Source organism: Scyliorhinus canicula, chromosome 6, assembly GCF_902713615.1.
Source record: "Scyliorhinus canicula chromosome 6, sScyCan1.1, whole genome shotgun sequence".
Classification (NCBI taxonomy): Eukaryota; Metazoa; Chordata; class Chondrichthyes; order Carcharhiniformes; family Scyliorhinidae; genus Scyliorhinus; species Scyliorhinus canicula.
The window spans coordinates 100,986,704-101,006,641 of NC_052151.1; the positions used below are offsets into that span (position 1 = coordinate 100,986,704).

The window sequence follows — 19,938 nt, forward strand, 5'->3', positions numbered from 1 at the left end:
GACAAAGGCAAACTAGGGATGGAGAGGGTAAAATTAGTCTGGTTTCCTGCAACCCCACCTCTCCGGCCAGTCCACCCCTCACAGCCATCAGAGAGAGCACCAGGACAGTTTGCAACAGTGGTAACAGGTGTTTATTGTGAACAAATATATACAGTCTGTGTTCGAGCACCTATCACTAAACTTCTGTCAGCTCCCATGTGCCAACTCAACTGGTGTCTAACTTTCTAGGTTGTTCCCAAGATGGTGCAGCAGGAATGGAGGCGGCCTGCTGTGACTCCTGCTCTCCTATTCCCGTTGGCTGCCATTTTCTGGGGCGACCCGGCTGCTGCTCAGGTGATCCAGGTGGCGTGGTGCTGCCCTGTTCTGCCCACTGCCCGCCAGATGCACCAGGGCCAGGAGGGTTGTGGTGTGGGGGGAGGTCCGAGGTGTCGCGGTGTTCCGGCACTGCCCCTGCGGGAGTCACCGGCACGGGCCCCATCACCTCCCCCTCCCTCGGGATGCCTGGTGGCTCCCCGCCACCTGCCGGTACCAGTCCTGGAGGCCCGCTCTGGTCTCGACCAGGGTCTGCATGCTCGTGGCCATGGAGCACAGGCAGTGGACCATCTCCGTCAAGGACTGCGCCACATCAGCGAGTGACTGCGCCATCTCCCTCTGGGACTGGGTTACCTCCTTCTGTGTCTGCGCTACGCCGGTCAGCGTCTGGGCAATACCGCCAATGTTCTCAGCCATAGCCGTGACTGGGCCACGCTGAGGAGCGCCACTCCAATGTCCAAGTGGCTCTGGCATATGGCTGCCTGTGAGTGGGCAGCCCTGTCCTGGGCCTCAGTCAGCGCCAACACAGAATGCGCCAGGCCTTGGACATGCTGATCTATGGCCGAAACCGTGACCCCAATGCCGACACCGCGGATGCCACCGTGCGGTGTTGGCCTGGGTGGTACGCATGGTCGGCACCAACTCCTTCTCCTGCACTCAGTTGGACTGCTTCAACTGCACCTGCAGGTACTGGATGCTCGCCGACAACCCCTCATGTAGTCCCTGGCTCTGTGACTGCATCTCTACTGCAGTTGGGACTGGACCCAGGACCCATCTGGATGGCAGCTCGTTACTGGGGTCGACCTGCTCTCCAACCGTCACCCCCCCCCTCGGGTGCTCCTACCACCACCTGCTGAACCGGATCAACTGTGTGGTGCGTGCCAGATAGTGTCCCAGGAGCATCTTCACTAAAGTGTTCAACCAAGGTGAATGTCTCTGGGATGGTGGAGGGTGCTGGAAAGAGCTGTGACGGGAAATCGCTGTCATTCTGCGACCCAAGCTCCGAAGTCTCCAGAGTCTGGGTTTGAGGGCTGGTGTCTGAGCTCCTTTCCTCGTCAGTCCTCGGCTGACTGGGAGGCTCCGGCTCCGGCACTGGCTGGGGGTAGGGGGCGACAGATGGACCCGCCCCATCTCCGGCAGGTCCTGCAAGACACAAGACAACATGTATGATTAGATCGCGGGCCGGGGGTGTGTGAGGAGGGTGGGGATGGGGTTTTTTTTGGTGTTATGGGGTGAGGGTGGTGTGGGGGGTGCGGGTGGTGTGGCTGTGGAGGTGGGTGGTGGAGGAGGGTGAGGGTGGTGTGGGGTGAGGGTGGTGGAGGGCGAGGGTGGTGTGGGGTGAGGGTGTTGTGGGGTGAGGATGGGGATGACACACGTGTCATGGGGAAATTGCAACTCAGCGGGGTCTCACATCCTCGCTCATGGCCACATTCCACCTCAGCGACTTCCCGTTCCTCCAGGCCGCCGGCAACGTCCGGGGCCTCTTCTTGGCCACGGTGAGGGGGTCATAGGTCTGGTGGTCCCCGCCGATCTTCTCCCGCTCTAGGCAGTTATACGCGGCCTTTTCTTGGGGGTGGTGGGGGAGGGGGGGGGTGGTGGTGGCTGGGGGGGGGGGGATGGGTGGGATGAGGGGGATGGGGTGGGAGGATGGGGGATAGGCTGGGGGCGGTGGTAGAGAGGAGGGAAGCAGGAATAGGTTACTGAGTTGGATAATCAGCCAGGATGATATTGAATGGCTCGAAGGGCTGAATGGCCTACTCTTGCTCCTATTGCTGTTTTCTCCAGAGCCCCGATACTTCAGGCCTTTTAAACGTCCCTGATTTTAATCACTCCATCATCTGCCAAGGCTATGAGCCCTGGAATCCACCCCCCCCCCCCCCCCCTTTAAAAGACTCTTTAAAATCTACTCAATTGACCAAGATTTTAGTCAATCGTCCTGATGGCTCCTTAGCGCAGGCAGTCTCAAATTCTGCTGTCTAACGCTCCTGCACGAAATGATCCCGGCGCTATGTAGATGCAAGTTGTTGACTGGCGCGGGGCTGGAACCTTGGTTCCATTGCATTGTGACGTGAGGGCGTGGGAACGCCGACGCCGGGGGGGGGGAGCGCAGTAACGGTCCGGGGGGGGTATGTGTGGGTGGGGCGACAGAGACAGCGCGAGTGAGCAGCGGTAGCAGCAGCATAGCCACAGGAGAGGAGGTACCGTGTGTTCGGCGTGGGGGCTGACAGGAGGAGGGAGTCAGGCTGGGGCTGATAAGCTGCTGAACCTGATCTGCTGCCGGCGGGCCAGCTTCCCCTCCCCGGGAGAGGAGGGGCCCGGCGACTCTGACTTGGTAACCGATCGGGGAGGTGGCGGTGTGCGGTCGGGCCCGGTCCAGAGCCGTCTCCCTGCCTGAGCTGGGCCGTCTGGAAACTCCCCTGAGCGGCAGTATTTAAAGCTGCAAATCAATATTGGGGTGGCGGGGGACACGCCACACGTTTTATTACTCCCTTGAAGTTTTAGCAGCTCCATCAGTTCCACTGAAGCCCAGTATGGTGAATGGCTTTAATTAAATGAAAGGGATGTATTTTTCTGATATGTTAAACAGGGGTTTCATGCAATGTAAAGGATTCTGACATGCAGCCTCTAAAATGGCTTATAACGTGTTATTATTTAGCACTGTTTTTTTTGGAAGCATTTTAGTTTCAAGGATGCTTTTTTTAATATTGGGGAATAGTGCGATTCAAGATCACCGTGTCAATTTGTAGCTGGCTCAGCATTGTGCCCGCATAGCGTTTTGTCAAACCACTAAATAAAAAAGAGGCAGGGCTAATGATTCAACTTAAAGAAAATACAACGCAACAGGTGCTTTTTGTTCTCTTATAAAGTATTCTCCGTTTATGTATGTCTTAAACGGCTGGAATAGGTTCGTACTGATGTAACACTGTTGAAATTGTTTGCATAACCTATGCTCAGTTTTTTTCAAAATTGCAGTAAGTGATGATCACTGATGATCAGCATTACATGTTGATCTAAAGTGAAGAATGCTAAACTAAGTTAATTATTTTCTAAAGTCTGCCTTCATTATTTTATAATCTGGAGTGTTTTATTTGGATATTTACCATTATCCTGATCAATTTCCACGCATATTCATTGGATGTAGTGATACAGCAAGATAATCACAATAGTATTTCATAAACCTCTTAAACCACCTTGTTAATTTTATTACATAAAATTTAAACTACTTCAGATAAATGACAAATGGTGAGTTGAATTTGATTTTCACCTGCGGTGTATCACCAACTAACCTTTACTCCCAAGAAGTTTATTTGAGTGGAAATTATCAGCCCCCCATAGCTGTGCTGTGTTCTCCTTGCCAGTGGTTAAGGCAATTATATATTGAGCTGGAGGTGATGTTTGCACAGCTTTGCTGTTGATTAATTCCCATGATATGAAAACACCCAGTTCCAAATAGCTTGTCAAGACAATGCTTGGTCCGCATCTATACAACACTTTATTTGAAAATTGAAAGGAATGTGAAGTGTAATGCTTGGTTACATGACTGAATGATAGAACATAGAACATAGAACAGTACAGCACAGAACAGGCCCTTCGGCCCTCGATGTTGTGCCGAGCAATGATCACCCTACTTAAACCCACGTAACCCGTATACCCGTAACCCAACAATCCCCCCATTAACCTTACACTACGGGCAATTTAGCATGGCCAATCCACCTAACCCGCACATCTTTGGACTGTGGGAGGAAACCGGAGCACCCGGAGGAAACCCACGCACACACGGGGAGGACGTGCAGACTCCACACAGACAGTGACCCAGCCGGGAATCGAACCTGGGACCCTGGAGCTGTGAAGCATTGATGCTAACCACCATGCTACCGTGAGGCCCTAAAAACACATAATCCTCGTTTGGAACAACAACTCGTCTCATGGTGGGATCGAACCACCAACTTTTCGGTTAACAGCCGAACGCGCTAACCGATTGCGCCACAGAGACGCCTTAATCTTAAGCAATAAGCAATCATTCCTATGAATTAGTTGAAAGTCCAAACTTCATCTAAGCATGGACCAAGGAGGTTGCTGTAGATTGAGTATGAAAATTTTATTCTGGCAGATGAATACTGCCATTGATCTGTTGAAGACACTCTATAATTTCAGCTCAAATACTTAAATTTGGGGGAAATCAAGATAAGGCCGAAACAAATAAAATAGTTCTCCAAATATTGATTCCACAGAAGCTAATGGCACCGGGTTCAGGGTTTCAAAAAGGAGCTGACACCTACTCTGGTTTAAGTATGTGAAATGTTGCTGTCACTGATGTGGTCTTCAAGTTTTACTACGATTCCAGTCCAGATCCCAACAGTGGCTAGGATACTGGACTGAAACCCCAATACTTTAGTTTATTTTGCAAGACTGTGCGGAAAGAATACTTTGTGCAATCACTCCTGGAGCAAAGAAAGGTTTGACATTTTAAAACCACAGTATTAAACTATTTAACATCAAACCTGAAAATAGCTTACAATTACCCCTTGAACAAAATTACTCTATATAGTAAATACAATATCCTTAATCGCTATCTCTATTCCCAATTAAACAAAAAAGGGGAAAAAACATGCTATCCTATAACCCAATGGCACAAAGTAATTTGCTTTCCAGAACAGATTTGGCTCCTGTTCAAACTTCTGCAGACTCTGGCTGGATGTCTTCAAAAAGCTGTTTCAACTGGTTTGTTTCAGCTCCCCACCTGACCTCGGATAAGCCTGCACTGCTTTAAATACTATTATTTTTAAAAACCTATCCTACTGTGAGTACAAAATATCTGAACTCCAAAACTTTCTCAATGTCTGAATAGCTTAACTCCACCTCTCCCCAAGCTTCCTGTAGTCAATCGAATAATTCTTTCAATTGCTCCAAATGCCCCTTCCATGTTTGACAACACCAAATCATCACTGTACACTGCACAATTGTTTAGTCTATGAATGAACTTGTTGGTTATTCTTTGGAATGTTGCTGACACATTGTTCATTCCAAATGGTATGACTTTAAATTGATACTGACCATTTGGCAATACAAAAGCAGAAACATCCTTCACCCTGTCTGATAACGGTACTTGTCAATAGCATTTAAGTAAGTCAAGTTTGGGGCAGCACGGCGGTGCAGTGGGTTAGCCCTGTTGCCTCACGGCACCAAGGTCCCAGGCTCGATCGCAACTCAGGGTCACTGTCCGTGTGGAGTTTGCACATTCTCCCCGTGTTTGCGTGGGTTTCGCCCCCACAACCCAAAGATGTGCAGGGTAAACACGCTAAATTGCCCCTTAATTGGAAAGAAATGAATTGGGTCCACTAAATTTATTTAAAAAAAGTCAAGTTTGGTAATAAAATTTGCTTGTGCCACCTTTTCCACAGTCTTTGAAGTGAGGACTAGGGTATGAATCTGACTTCTTAATTGTGCTGATCTTTCTATAGTCCATACACAATCGTGTTTGATCTGGTTTTGGCACCATGACAATTGGTGAGTTCCAGTTGCTGCAACTCACTTTAATGATATCCTTCTTTGATGATATCCTTAAGCATGCTGTCAATCTCCTTTTGTACCTGTGCTAACTTTAGTGGATTGAGCCTAGATGGATGTTGTTTAATGGGAATAGCATTTCCTACCTTTACATCATACATAATTTCTTTCGTACTTCCCAATTTATTTCCACATGTTCACTATGTGACTGTAATAACTCTTCGGTCATTTTGATTTTCCTCTGGAAGGCAACTGAATAATTTACCCTAATTTCTTTTTTCTTCTTCTTAAAATTTATTTTTTCCAATTAAGGGGCAATTTACATGGCCATTCCACCTACCTTGCACATCTTTGGATTGAGGGGGCGAAACCCATGCAAACATGGGGAGAATGTGCAAACTCCACATGGACAGTGACCCAGGGCTGGGATCGAACCTGGGAGCTCAGTGCTGTGAGGCAGCAGTGCTAACCACTGTGCCACCGTGCTGCCCTCTTCTGCCAATTTCTTAATACTTCCTCACTATCCAATTTCATTTGAGGAACGTCAAATTCAGAATCATCTGAAATTATCTCCTTCCTGAGTTAAAATGCTTAACACCTCCTTTGTTCCTTCTCTATCAAAATGCCTTTTGAGCATATTAACATGACATACTGAGTTTTCGTTCTGTGGCATTATTATCAAATAATTCACCTCACGCAATTTCCTTTCAATTTGATCCAGCCCCCCAAATCTTGATTTTAATGGTTGACCTACCATTGGTAACAATACTAGCACTTTCTCCTCCGTAACAAAACTGCAATTTTTTTATCTCTTATCTGCCTCTTTTTTCATCACATGTTGTGACAATTTTAAATGTTTCTTGGCCAATTCACCAGCCCTAGTTAATCTCTCCCTAAAGTTTGACACCTAGCCCAACAATGTAGTCTCCGAATACTGACTCAGCAATTTCTCTGATCAATTTAAGTGGTCCTCTTATCTTATGACCAAAAATCAATTCAAATGGACTGAATTTAGTTGATTCATTAGGTGCATCCCGAATAGAATAAATGGAATTCCTTTATCCCAATCCTCTGGACAATCCTGACTATAGGCCCCCCCAACATGGTCTTTGGAGTTTGATGCCATTTTTCTAATGTCCCTTGTGATTCTGGATGATACGCCATTGAGTTAAATTGCTTTATTCCAAAGATATCCATAACGTCTTTGAATAACTTTGACATAAAATTAAATCCCTGATCTGATTGAATATCATTTGATAGTTCATATCTATTAAAACATTTGGTTAGCTCCTCTACAACCTTCTTGGATGTACGGTAGCAGCACGGTAGCACAAGTGATTAGCACTGTGGCTTCACAGCACCAGGGTCCCAGGTTCAATTCCCTGCTGGGTCAGGGTCTGCACGTCCCCCCCCCCCCCTCCCCCCGTGTCTGCATGGGTTTCCTCCGGGTGCTCCGGTTTCCTCCCACAGTTCAAAGATGTGCAGGTTAGGTGGCTTGGCCATGATAAATTGCTCTTAGTGACCAAAAGAGGTTAGGAGGGGTTATTGGGTTACGGGGGTAGGGTGGATGTGAGGGCTTAAGTGGGGCGGTGCAGACTCGATGGGCCGAATGGCCTCCTGCACTGTATGTTCTATGTAATTGAAAATCTATGTAATGTAATGTTTCTTAGTGGAATTGCCATTGGAAATCTGGTAGACCATCCATTCTGGTCAACAGAAACTGATTCCCACTTTTTGTTTTTGGCAGTGGTCCCACACAATCAATTAGGACCATAGTAAAAGGTTCCTTAAATGCTGGAATGGGTATTAAAGATGTTGGTTTAATTACCTGTGATATGTACAGCAAAATTCATCTACATTCTCGTGCAGTCCAGGAAAATTGAAATATTTATGTATTTTTCCTTGCGTTTTCCTTACGCAACTGGAACCCCATGTGCGACCCGCGAAACCTCCTTTCTATAACACACCAGTAATACTATTTGATGAACATCTGCCCATTTCTCATCTGCTTGAATATGTAAAGATCTCTATTTTCTCATTAATACATTACTTCTAACGTAATAACACTCTGGTATACATTCAGATTTTCTTTCCATATATGCTTTCTGATACAACTACTTTATCTTTAAATTTTTCTGTTATAATTCAACCAATTTGCTTGGATTGTATTTGTTTATTGTCACGTGTACCGAGGTACAGTGAAAAGTATGTTTCTGTGAGCTGCTCAAACATTATTAAGTACATGAAAATAAAATAAAAATCAAATACCTAATAGGGCAACACAAGGTACACAATGTGAACTAAAGATACTCACTTCAGGACTTCCGGTGGCGGTGATGCGGAGCTAAGCCACACGTTCGGCAGCTACCGCTTTTTTGGACTTTCGGGCTCTTTTAAGAGCCCGCAACGGCGCTTTTTAAAACTTTTCCCTGGGGGGGGGGAAACACAGCCAGTGTGCCCAGCGACTGGTGGATGGACTGGACTCGCAGTGGAGCGGTCCAAAAGTCGGCTCTACAGCAGAGGAAGGCAGAAAAGGCAAGATGGCGGTGGGCGAGGAAGCAGCAGCAGCAGCGTGGCAGCAGTGTGTGCGGAAGCAGCAGGAGCTGCTTCAGCGCTCCTTCAAGGAGCTTAAAGCTGAGATCTTGGAGCTGTTTAAGGCCTCGCTGGACAAGCTGGTGGCGACTCAGATGGCCCAGGCCGTGGATGAGCTTTTGGACCTAGCAGTGAAAGTGGAGTCGCACGAGGCACTGCACAAGAAATGGCTGGCGAGGATGGAGGAGATGGAGAACCGCTCCCACCGGAAGAATCTGCGGATTTTGGGCCTCTCGGAGGGGCTGGAAGGCTCGGATTTGGGGGCCTGTGTGGTCCTAATGTTGAACTCGCTGATGGGTGTAGGATCGTTTCGTGGTCCCCTGGAGCTGGAGGGCGCCCATCGAGTGCTGCAGCGGAAGCCGAGGCCGAACGAGCCGCCCAGGGCGGTACTGGTCCGTTTTCACCGCTTGGTCGACCGGGAGTACGTGTTGAGATGGGCGAAGAAGGAGAGGAGCAGCAGGTGGGAGAACACGGACGTTAGGATTTATCAGGACTGGAGCGCGGAAGTGGCGAAGAGAAGGGCTGGCTTCAATCGAGCGAAGGGGGTGAAGTTTGGCCTTCTACAGCCGGCTCGCCTCTGGGTCACTTACAAGGACCGCAAGCTCTATTTTGACTCTCCGGAGGAGGCCTGGGATTTTGTCCAGGCAGAGAACCTGGACTCAAACTGAGGACTGGGGGGCTGGGGAAAAATGTACTTTGTTTGGAGGCTTTGCCCTCCTGGGTATCCTGTCATTTATATTGGCTGTGTTTGCTGATTGATGTTGCCTGTTCGTTTTCGCTATTTTGTTTTTTTCGGGGTTGTTTTCTGGGCTGTTGTTTATTTACTGTGGTGGTTTTTTTTGTTTTGTCCACTGGTGGGTTGGGGAGTAGTTTGGGGTCCCGATGGGTCATGTGTCCGTCTTTTTCCTGCGTGTTTGGTTGAGGGGCGGAGCTCGGGTTGGAAGCGCGGGCTTTCTTCCCGCGCCGAAGGAATTGGGGGCGGGGCCGGCGCTGGTAGGGAGGGATTGGTGGCTGTGTTGCGTCGGGGGGGGGGTCGTGGTTATGGCGGGAGTAGCCGGGGTCAGCTGACTCACGGAAGCACAATGTTAGGGGTAACACAGCTAGGGGGGGCCCTTGCTTGGGTTGGGGGGAGGAAGAAGGGGGGGGGTTGGGGGGGAGGAAGAAGGGGGGTTGGGGGGGAGGAAGAAGGGGGGGGTTGGGGGGGAGGAAGAGGGGGGGGTTGGGGGGGTTGGGTGGGAGGAAGAAGGGGGGGGTTGTGGGGGAGGAAGAAGGGGGGGGTTGTGGGGGAGGAAGAAGGGGAGGGTTGGGTGGGAGGAAGAAGGGGGGGTTGGGGGGGAGGAAGAAGGGGAGGGTTGGGGGGGAGGAAGAAGGGGAGGGTTGGGTGGGAGGAAGAAGGGGGGTTGGGGGGGAGGAAGAAGGGGGGGTTGGGGGGGAGGAAGAAGGGGAGGGTTGGGTGGGAGGAAGAAGGGGGGGGTACCGGGTTGTTGCTGCAGGGACTGTGAGGGAATGGATAGTGAAGGGAGGGTTGGGAGGGGGGTCTGCCGCCGTGGGGAGCGGGCTTGGGGGGTTTTCTGGGCGCGTGGCGGGTTGAGGAAGAGCTATGGCTGATCGGCGTAGGGGGAGGGGGATGGCCCCCCGGGTTCGGCTGGTCACATGGAACGTGAGGGGGCTGAATGGTCCGGTGAAGCGATCCCGGGTCTTGGCTCACTTGAGGGGGTTGGGAGCGGATGTGGCTATGCTCCAGGAGACGCACCTCAGGGTTACGGATCAGGTGAGGCTAAGAAAAATTTGGTGGGACAGATGTTTCACTTGGGGCTTGATGCGAAGAACCGTGGGGTGGCAATTTTGGTCGGTAAGAGCCTGTCGTTCGTTGCGTCCAAAGTGGTGGCGGATAGTGCAGGTAGATATGTGATGGTGAGTGGGAGACTTCAAGGGGAGCGGGTGGTCTTGGTTAATGTTTATGCTCCCAACTGGGACGATACGGGCTTCATGCGGCGAATGCTGGGCCTGATCCCAGACCTGGAGACAGGGGGATTGATCCTGGGTGGGGACTTTAACACGGTGCTGGATCCGGCTCTGGATCGCTCGAAGTCGAGGACAGGCAGGAGGCCGGCAGCGGCCTCGGTGCTGAGGGGGTTCATGGATCAGATGGGGGGGGGGGGGGGTGGAGGTTTTTGGAACCGGGGGGGCAGGGAGTTCTCCTTTTTCTCCCATGTTCATAAGGCGTACTCCCGGATTGATATTTTTGTGCTTAGCCGGGCGCTAATCCAGAGAGTAGTGGGGGCGGAGTATTCAGCGATGGCCATTTCTGTTCATGTCCAACATTTAGTGGATCTGGAGCTGGGGGAGGGGAAGGATCAGTACCCGCTGTGGAGGCTGGATGTGGGGCTTTTGGCAGAGGAGGAAGTGTGCGGGCGGATCCGTAGGGGCAGAGAGGGGTATCTAGAAACCAATGATAACGGGGAGGTGCAAGTTGGGGTGGTTTGGGAAGCGCTGAAGGCAGTAGTCAGAGGGGAGCTGATATCCATTCGGGCGCACGGGGAGAGTGCCGAGAGGGAGAGGCTGATGGAGGAAATGGTAAGGGTGGATAGGAGGTATGCAGACACCCCGGAGGAGGGGCTTTTGAGGAAGCGGCGCAATCTCCAAGCGGAATTAGACATTTTAACCACGCGGAGGCGCAGTGGAGGAGGGCGCAGGGGGTGATATATGAGTACGGGGAGAAGGCAAGTCGGATGTTGGCTCACCAGCTCCGGATGCGGGAGGCAGCGAGAGAGATAGGGGGAGTCACAGATGCAGGAGGGAACATGGTGCGGGGTGGAAAGGACATCAATGGGGTGTTCAGATCCTTTTACGAGGGGCTGTACCGGGCGGTGCCCCCCCAGGGAAGCAGGTGGGATGGACCGCTTTTTGGATAGGCTGGAGTTCCCAAGAGTAGGGGACAAGCAGGTGGAGGGTTTGGGGGCCCCAATCGAGTTGGAGGAGCTGGTGGAGGCGTTGGGAAGTATGCAGACAGGGAGAGCGCCGGGGCCTTACGGGTTCCCGGTGGAATTTTACAAGAAATTTTCAGATTTGCTGGGCCCTCTGCTTGTGAGGACCCTGAATGAGGCTAGTGAGGGGGGGGCTCTGCCCCCAACAATGTCCAGGGCAATTATCTCTTTGCTCCTAAAGCGGGACAAGGACCCCCTTCAGTCTGGGTCTTACAGGCCGATCTCACTCCTTAATGTAGATGTCAAGTTGTTGGCAAAGGTGCTGTCCAGGAGGGTGGAGGATGTGGTCCCGACGGTGATTCATGAGGATCAAACGGGGTTTGTAAAGGGGAGACAACTGAATACCAACGTGCGGAGGCTCCTTAATGTCATGATGAGGACTCCTGGGGAGTCAGAAATAGTGGCGTCCATGGATGCGGAGAAAGCTTTTGATAGGGTGGAGTGGAGTTACCTGTGGGAGGTGTTGCGGAGGTTTGGGTTTGGTGAGGGGTTCATCAGCTCGGTGAGGTTGCTGTACAGCTCCCCGGTGGCGAGTGTGGTGACAAATGGGAGGAGGTCTGCGGACTTTCGGCTTTCCAGGGGGACAAGGCAGGGGTGCCCCTTGTCTCCCCTGCTCTTTGCGTTAGCGATTGAGCCCCTGGCCATGGCGCTGAGGGACTCGAAGAGTTGGAGGGGGATTGTGCGGGGGGGGGGGGGGGGGGGGGGGAGAGGAGCACCGGTTGTCACTGTACGCAGATGATCTGCTGCTGTATGTCGCGGATCCGGCTGAGGGGGTGCCAGAGGTGCTGAAGATACTGAGGAGTTTGGGGACTATTCGGGCTATAAGCTCAATGTGGGGTAAAGTGAGCTGTTTGCCCTGCACCCAGGGGATCAGGAGAGGGAGATAGGTGAACTCCCGTTGAAGAGGGCTGAGAGGAGCTTTACGTATCTTGGGGTCCAAGTGGCTACGACCTGGGGGGCCATGCATAGGCTTAACGTTTCGAGGCTGGTGGGGCAGATGGAGGAGGAGTTTAGGAGGTGGGACGCGCTATCGCTTTCGTTGGCGGGCAGGGTCCAGTCGATTAAGATGACGGTGCTCCCGAGGTTTTTGTTTCTTTTCCAGTGCCTCCCCATATTGATCCCAAAGGCTTTTTTCAGAAGGGTGAATAAGTCGATTCTGGGGTTTGTGTGGGCGCGGAAGGCCCCGAGAGTAAGGAGGGTATTTTTGGAGCGAAGAAGGGAGGTAGGGGGCCTGGCGCTGCCCAATCTGTGTGGATATTATTGGGCGGCGAACGTGGCGATGATTTGCAGGTGGGTGAAGGAAGGGGAGGGTGACGCATGGAAGAGATTGGAGGTGGCGTCCTGTGCGGGTACGCGTCTGGAGGCTTTGGTGACAGCCCCACTTCCACTCCCCCCGGCAAAGTATTCTACGAGTCCGGTGGTGGTTGCGCCCCTTAAAATCTGGGGACAGTGGAGGCGGCATAGGGGGGAAGTGAAGGCCTCAGTTTGGGCCCCGATACGGGGCAATCACCGTTTTGCGCTGAGGAGAACGGGTGGGGGATTTGGGAGTTGGCACAGGACAGGCATCAGACAGTTTGGGGACCTCTTCCTGGATGGGAAGTTCGCGACTCTGGAGGAGGTGGTGGGGAAGTGGAACCTCCCCCCTGGGAACGCTTTTGGGTATATGCAGGTCAGGCCATTTGTTGAGAGGCAGGTGGCGGAGTTTCCGCGGCTGCCGCCAAGGGGGGTGTAAGATAGGGTGCTTTCGGGGACATGGGTCGGTGAAGGAAAGATCTCGGCTATTTACCAGTTGATGCAGGAGGAGGAGGAGGCCTCAGTAGAAGAGCTCAAAACGAAGTGGGAGGAAGAGCTAGGGGAAGAGATTGAAGATGGAACGTGGTCGGACGCCTTGGAGAGAGTGAATTCTTCCTCCTCTTGCGCACGGCTCAGCCTAATTCAGCTGAAGGTGCTGCATAGGGCTCACATGACAGGGGCAAGGATGAGCCGGTTCTTCGGAGGGGAAGACAGGTGCGCGAGGTGTTCGGGAGGCCCGGCGAATCACACCCATATGTTCTGGGCTTGTCCGGCCTTGGAGAGGTTTTGGAAGGGGGTGGCGGGGACTTTGTCGGAAGTGGTCGGGTCTAGGGTCAAGCCGGGCTGGGGGTCGCGATCTTTGGGGTAGCTTCGGAGCCGGGAGTGCAGGAGGCGAGAGAGGCCGGCATTCTGGCCTTTGCGCCTCTAGTAGCCCGGCGCAGGATTCTGTTACAGTGGAGGGATACGCGGCCCCCCGAGTTCGGAGGCCTGGATCAACGACATGGCTGGGTTCATCAAGTTGGAGAGGATGAAGTTTGCCCTGAGGGGGTTGGTACAGGGGTTCTTTCGGCGGTGGCAGCCCTTTTTCGACTTCCTGGCGAAGGGGTAGAGAGTGGTCGGTCTCAGCAGCAACTTGGGGGGGGGGGGGTGGGTTTGGGGATGGTTAGGGGGTTTGTTTTTGCGGCGGTGGGTTTGCTATGTTATTTTCTTTCTTGTATTGCTGTTGGTTTTTTGTTATTTATTTTGGGGGGTGAGTTCTTTTCTTGAGTTGGTGTGGAAACACGCCTTGTTTGTTTTAACTTGTGGGGAGAAAATTTGTTATTGAAAAACTTGAATAAAAATTATTTTAAAAAAAAGATACTCACTTCAATTTGAACTAAAGATGCTCGCTTCATCCACCACCTGCTCTTGTTCTTTACCAATCATCTAGTCAAACATGGTTTCTGACAACTGAACCTCCATATCGGTACTCCTCAAATTCTCTTCCTCCTGTCTCAACCTGTGGCTTTGTGATCTTGTCACCACACAATCAGGAAACACTCCAGGATATGCTTCTTGCAACACATCAGTTGTTTGACTTTCCACTGGCTTTCAACCACAGTAGGCTGCACTCCCACCTGTGATCCAGCCAAATCATCAGGATAAATTGTATCCCTGAAAAGGGTAACTTTTATTTTACTCCTACCATCATTACTTCTTACCGGACTCTCTAACCTTACTGTACGTAGTGGCACACTACTCCTCTGACCACTAATTCCACTAATTACCACCTTTTCAGGCAATACTAATTCCAAATTACATAATTCCTCATCTCTCACCAATTATGATTGACTTGCTCCTGTATCCCTTATTACCTTGTACACATGAGTAAACCGTACCGTCACAAATTAAATCCTTAAAAAATTGTGGCACCTGCTTATCCATCAACCTCTGAACAGGCTGTACAGTGTACACTGTTGCACCTCTTCCACTGGGACAATGGTTTTTCTTCCCACTTTAATAAATTCAACTGGCTTATCCTGCTTTACCGAGTCTGTCTTCCCAGTACTTTTCTTAAGCCATGAACACTGCCACTTCACATGTCCAAGTACAATGAGTAGCTCCCACACCCAGGAAAACGTTTGCAACTGAAAGAGCCATCTTTAGTCACTCCCGATTGAATTTCCAAAATCTGAAACAAAGCAACCATTCCACACACACTCACTGTCTTTAATAACTCCAAGCCAAACAAGGAATTATATTGAAGATCCGGATGAGCCCAAAACTTAATTACGATCCCAGACCAGACCCCAACAGTGGCTCGGATACTGGACCGAAACCCCAATATTTTAGTTTATTTTGTTAGACTGCGGAAAGATTATTTTGCTCCAGGAGTGATTGCATAAAGAAATTGGGATTTGGTATTTATAAACAACTTTATTACCACAATGTTAAACTCTTTAACATCACACCTGGAAATCGCTTATAATTATTCCTTAAAAACTATATTATTCAACATATAAATACAATACCCTTGATTACTATCTCTATTCCTAATTTAAAAAAAAATAATTTTTATTAAAGTTTTCACAAAATATCAACAACAAAAATATAAAGGGCCACTGATCGTTGTCTACCGTTCTGCCAGGAAGTCGAGGAACGGTTGCCACCACTTGAAAAACCCCTGTACTGACCCCCTCAAAGCAAATTTCACCCTTTCCAATTTGATAAACCCTGCCATGTCATTGATCCAGGTCTCCACGCTTGGGGGACTCGCATCCCTCCACTGAAGAAGAATCCTCCGCCGGGCTACCAGGGATGCAAAGGCCAGAATACCGGCCTCTTTCGCCTCCTGCACTCCCGGCTCCTCTGCAACCCCAAATATTGCGAACCCCCAGCCCGGTTTGACCCTGGACCCTACCACCCTCGACACCGTTCTCGCTACGCCCTTCCAAAATTCCTCCAGCGCTGGGCATGCCCAGAAACATATGGGTGTGGTTTGCTGGGCTCCCTGAGCACCTAACACATCTGTCCTCACCCCCAAAAAACTGGCTCATCCTTGTCCCGGTCATGTGTGCCCTATGCAACACCTTAAACTGTATGAGGCTGAGCCTTGCACATGAAGAGCAAGAGTTGACTCTGCCTAGGGCATCTGCTCGATCACCTCCCCTAGCTCCTCCTCCCACTTACCTTTCAGCTCCTCCACCGAGGCCTCCTCCTCCTGCATCACCTGGTATATTGCCGAAATCTTCCACTCTCCAACCCACACCCCCGAGAGCACCCTGTCCTGTACCGTGCGTGGCGGCAGCAGCGGAAATCCCACCGCTTGCCGCTTAACAAACGCCCTTACCTGTAGATACCTAAAGGCGTTTCCCGGGGGGAACCCGTACCTCTCCTCCAGCTCCCCCAGGCTCGCGAACTTCCCATCCACGAATGGGTCCCCCAACCTCCTTATCCCTGCCTTGTGCCACCACGCAAACCCTCCATCTATCCTCCCCGGGACAAACCGATGGTTTCCCCATATCGGGGTCCACACCGAGGCCCTCAACTCCCCCCTGTGCCGCCTCCACTGCCCCCAGATTTTGAGGGTAGCCGCCACCACCGGGCTCGTGTTATACCTCATTTGAGGGAGCGGCAGCGGCGCCGTTGCCAGTGCCTCCAGACTCGTACCCTCACAAGATGCCGTTTCCAGCCTCTTCCGTGCTGCCCCCTCCCCCTCCAGCACCCACTTGCGCACCATCGCCACATTAGCGGCCCAGTATTAGCCACAGAGATTGGGCAGCGCCAGCCCCCCCCCAATCCCTGCTCCGCTCCAGGAATACTCTTCTCACCCTCGGAGTCCCACGTGCCCATACAAACCCCGTTATGCTCCTATTGACCTGTCTAAAAAAGGCCTTTGGGATAAGAATGGGGAGGCACTAGAACAGAAACAAAAACCTCGGGAACATCGTCATCTTCACTGACTGCACCCTACCCGCCAAAGACAGCGGTAGCGCATCCCACCTCTTGAACTCCTCCTCCATCTGCTCCACCAGCCTCGTTAAATTATGTCTATGCAGGGCCCCCCAGCTCCTGTCCACCTTAACCCCCAAATATCTAAAGCTCCTCTCCGCCCTTTTTAGTGGGAGCTCACCAATCCCCCTCTCCTGGTCTCCTGGGTGAACCACGAACAGCTCGCTCTTCCCCATGTTGAGCTTATACCCTGAAAATTCCCCAAACTCACTGAGGATCCACATTACCTCCGGCATCCCCCCCACCGGGTCCGCGACATAAAGTAGCAGGTCGTCCGCCTAGAGCGATACCCTATGCTCCTCCCCGGCCCGCACCAGCCCCTTCCAGTTCCTCGACTCCCTCAGTGCCACAGCCAGGGGTTCAATTGCCAGTGCGAAGAGCAGGGGTGACAGGGGACACCCCTGCCTTGTCCCTCGATACAGCCAAAAGTACTCAGACCTCCACTTGTTCGTGGCCACACTCGCCACCGGGGCCTCATACAACAACCCGACCCACCTGATGAACCCCTCCCCAAACCCGAACCTCTTCAGCACCTCCCACAAATACCCCCACTCTACCCGATCAAAGGCCTTCTCAGCATCTATCGCCGCCACTATCTCCGCCTCCCCCTCACTTGCCGGCATCATCATGATGTCAGGAGCCTCCGCACATTCGCATTCAGTTGCCTCCCCTTCACGAACCCCGTCTGGTCTTTGTGAATGACCTGCGGTACACAATCCTCAATTCTCGAGGCTAAGACCTTCGCCAGCACCTTAGCATCCACATTTAACAGCGAAGTCAGCCTGTAAGACCCACACTGCAGGGGGTCCTTGTCCCGCTTCAGGATCAAGGAAATAAGTGCCCTGGACATCGTCGGGGGTAAAACCGCCCCCCCCCCTCCCTTGCCTCATTGAAGGTCCTAACCAACAATGGGCCCAGCAAATCCACATACTTTTTGTAAAATTTTGCCGAGAAACCATCCGGCCCTGGTGCCTTCCCCCCCCCTAACCTTTGGTCAGCTCCTCCAGCCCAATCGGAGCCCCCAAACCTACCACCAGTCCCTCCTCCACCTTCGGGAACCTCAGTTGGTCCAGAAAGCGGCCCATTCCTCCCTCCCTCTAGTGGGGGCTCGGACCGATACAGTTCCTCCTAAAAGTCCTTGAAGATGTCAACCCCACTTCGCGCCACACTCCCCCTCCTGTCCTTAACTCCCCCATCTCCCTAGCTGCGTCCCGCTTCCGAAGCTGATGCGCCAGCATCCGGCCTGCCTTTTCCCCATACTCCTAGATGGCCCCCTGGGCCTACCTCCACTGCGCCTCCGCCTTCCTGGTGGTCAACAGGTTGAATTTGGCCTGGAGGCTACGCCTCTCCCTCAACAGTCCCTCCTCCGGCTCCTCCGCGTACCTCCTGTCCACCCGCACCATCTCCCCCACCAGCCTCTCCCTCTCCCTCTGCTCTCTCCTCCTTATGGGCCCTAATGGAGATTAGCTCTCCCCTGACCACCGCCTTCAGCGCCTCCCAGACTGTCCCCACTCGAACCTCCCCATTGTCGTTAGCCTCCAGGTATCTCTCTATGCTGCCGCGAACCCGCTCGCTCACCTCCTCATCTGCCAACAGTCCCACATCCAAGCGCCACAGCGGGTGCTGGTCTCTCTCCTCCCCCAGCTCCAAGTCTACCCAATGCGGGGCATGATCTGAAATGGCTATCGCCGAGTACTCGGTATCCCCTACCCTTGTGATCAGCGCCCGACTCATAACGAAGAAATCGATCTGGGAATAGGCCTTATGAACATGTGAGAAGGATCAGAATTCCCTAGTCCTCGGCCTTGCAAATCTCCAAGGATCTACCCCTCCCATCTGGTCTATAAATCCCCTCAGTACTCTAGCCGCCGCCGGCCTCCTGCCCATCCTGGACCTGGAGCGATCCAGTGTCGGATCCAACACCGTGTTGACGTCTCCCCCCATTATTAGGCCCCCCACTTCCAGGTCCGGGATTCGGCCTAGCATGCGCCGCATAAAACCCGCATCATCCCAGTTCAGGGCGTAAACATTAACCAGTGCCACCCTCTCCCCTTGCAATTTACCACTTAACATTACGTACCTGCCGCCATTATCTGCCACAATGCTCGATGCCTCGAACGAAACCCTCTTTCCCACCAAAATCGCCACCCTCCCCCCCCCGATTTTTTGCATCTAGCCCTGAATGGAACACCTGGCCTACCTACCCCTTCCTCAATCTTACCTGGTCCGCCACCTTCAGATGTGTCTCCTGGAGCATGACCACATCCGCCTTCAGCCCCTTCAGGTGCGCAAACACCCGGGCCCGCTTAATCGGCCCGTTCAGTCCCCTTACGTTCCAGATTATTAGCCGGATCAGGGGGCTGCCCGCCCCCCTCCACTGCCGACTAGCCACCGCGGCCAGCCACTCGCCCACACCCCACGACTCCCGTCCCGACCCCCTCTACTCGCTCCATCTCCCCCTTGACCATACCCGCAGCAACCTGGTTCCCCCCCACCCAGCTAGGACCCCTCCTAGCTGCATTGTTACCCCCATTGCACTCCCGTAAGTCAGCCGACTCCTGCTGATCCCGGCCGCTTCCGCCCCTCCTTCGACTCCTCCCCTTGTGGGACGTCCCCATCCCCTCCGTTGCCCACCCACAGGGTCCCCGCCTCCCCCTTCATCCCCAGCGGGGGAAAAAGCCCGTGCTTCCCCGCTCTGGCCCCTCCCCTTCCAGCCTTCAGCCCGGGAAAAAAGCCCGCGCTTTCCACCTGCCCGGCCCCGCCTCCTCTGGTGCAGCTCCTATTCACAGGCCCAGTCCTCTCACCCCATCTCGGGCCTTGCCCTCCCCCGCGGCGGCCCCGTCCCCCCTACCAACCCTCCACCCCCCACTCCATTTATTTGCCTCCCTTCACGAACCCACCCGACGTAGCTAACTAAATCAGTGCCCAACTCCCCCCAACCATCTACCTTAAATCGCGAAAAACAAGAACAGAGAACGAACAAAAAGAACCCCCACTCGAAGTGTAACACAACCTCAGCAATCCCCGACCATCCCAATGCACGGCCTCCACCCCGACCCTCAGTTTGTGTCCAACTTCTCGGCCTGAACAAAGGCCCACGCCTCCGGGGACTCGAAATAATGATGCGCAGACGCGCCGGCTGCAACATGCCGAACTTCACCCCCTTCCTGTGCAGCACTGCCTTTGTCTGGTTGTATCCGGCCCGCATCTTTGCCACCTCCGCACTCCAGTCCTGATAAATTCGAACCTCCGCGTT

The 19,938-nt window shown here is 52.5% G+C and overlaps 1 protein-coding gene and 1 non-coding gene across 7 annotated transcripts in view; one reads left to right on the forward strand and one right to left on the reverse strand.

Moving 5' to 3' along the window:
- The first annotated feature begins 2,429 nt into the window (after positions 1–2,429).
- LOC119967347 (nuclear receptor coactivator 7-like) overlaps positions 2,430–19,938 on the forward strand; it is a 169,463-nt gene continuing 151,954 nt past the window's right edge. For 5 of the 6 annotated variants that reach the window (XM_038799744.1, XM_038799746.1, XM_038799751.1 and 2 more), the window contains exon 1: positions 2,430–2,510. The gene's annotated coding sequence lies outside the window, so the exon portion shown is untranslated. The remainder of the gene's footprint in view (positions 2,511–19,938) is intronic. The other variant, XM_038799752.1, reaches the window with a different exon arrangement.
- On the reverse strand, positions 4,233–4,306 carry trnan-guu. Its single transcript has one exon. It is a non-coding gene; the product is annotated as a tRNA-Asn (tRNA).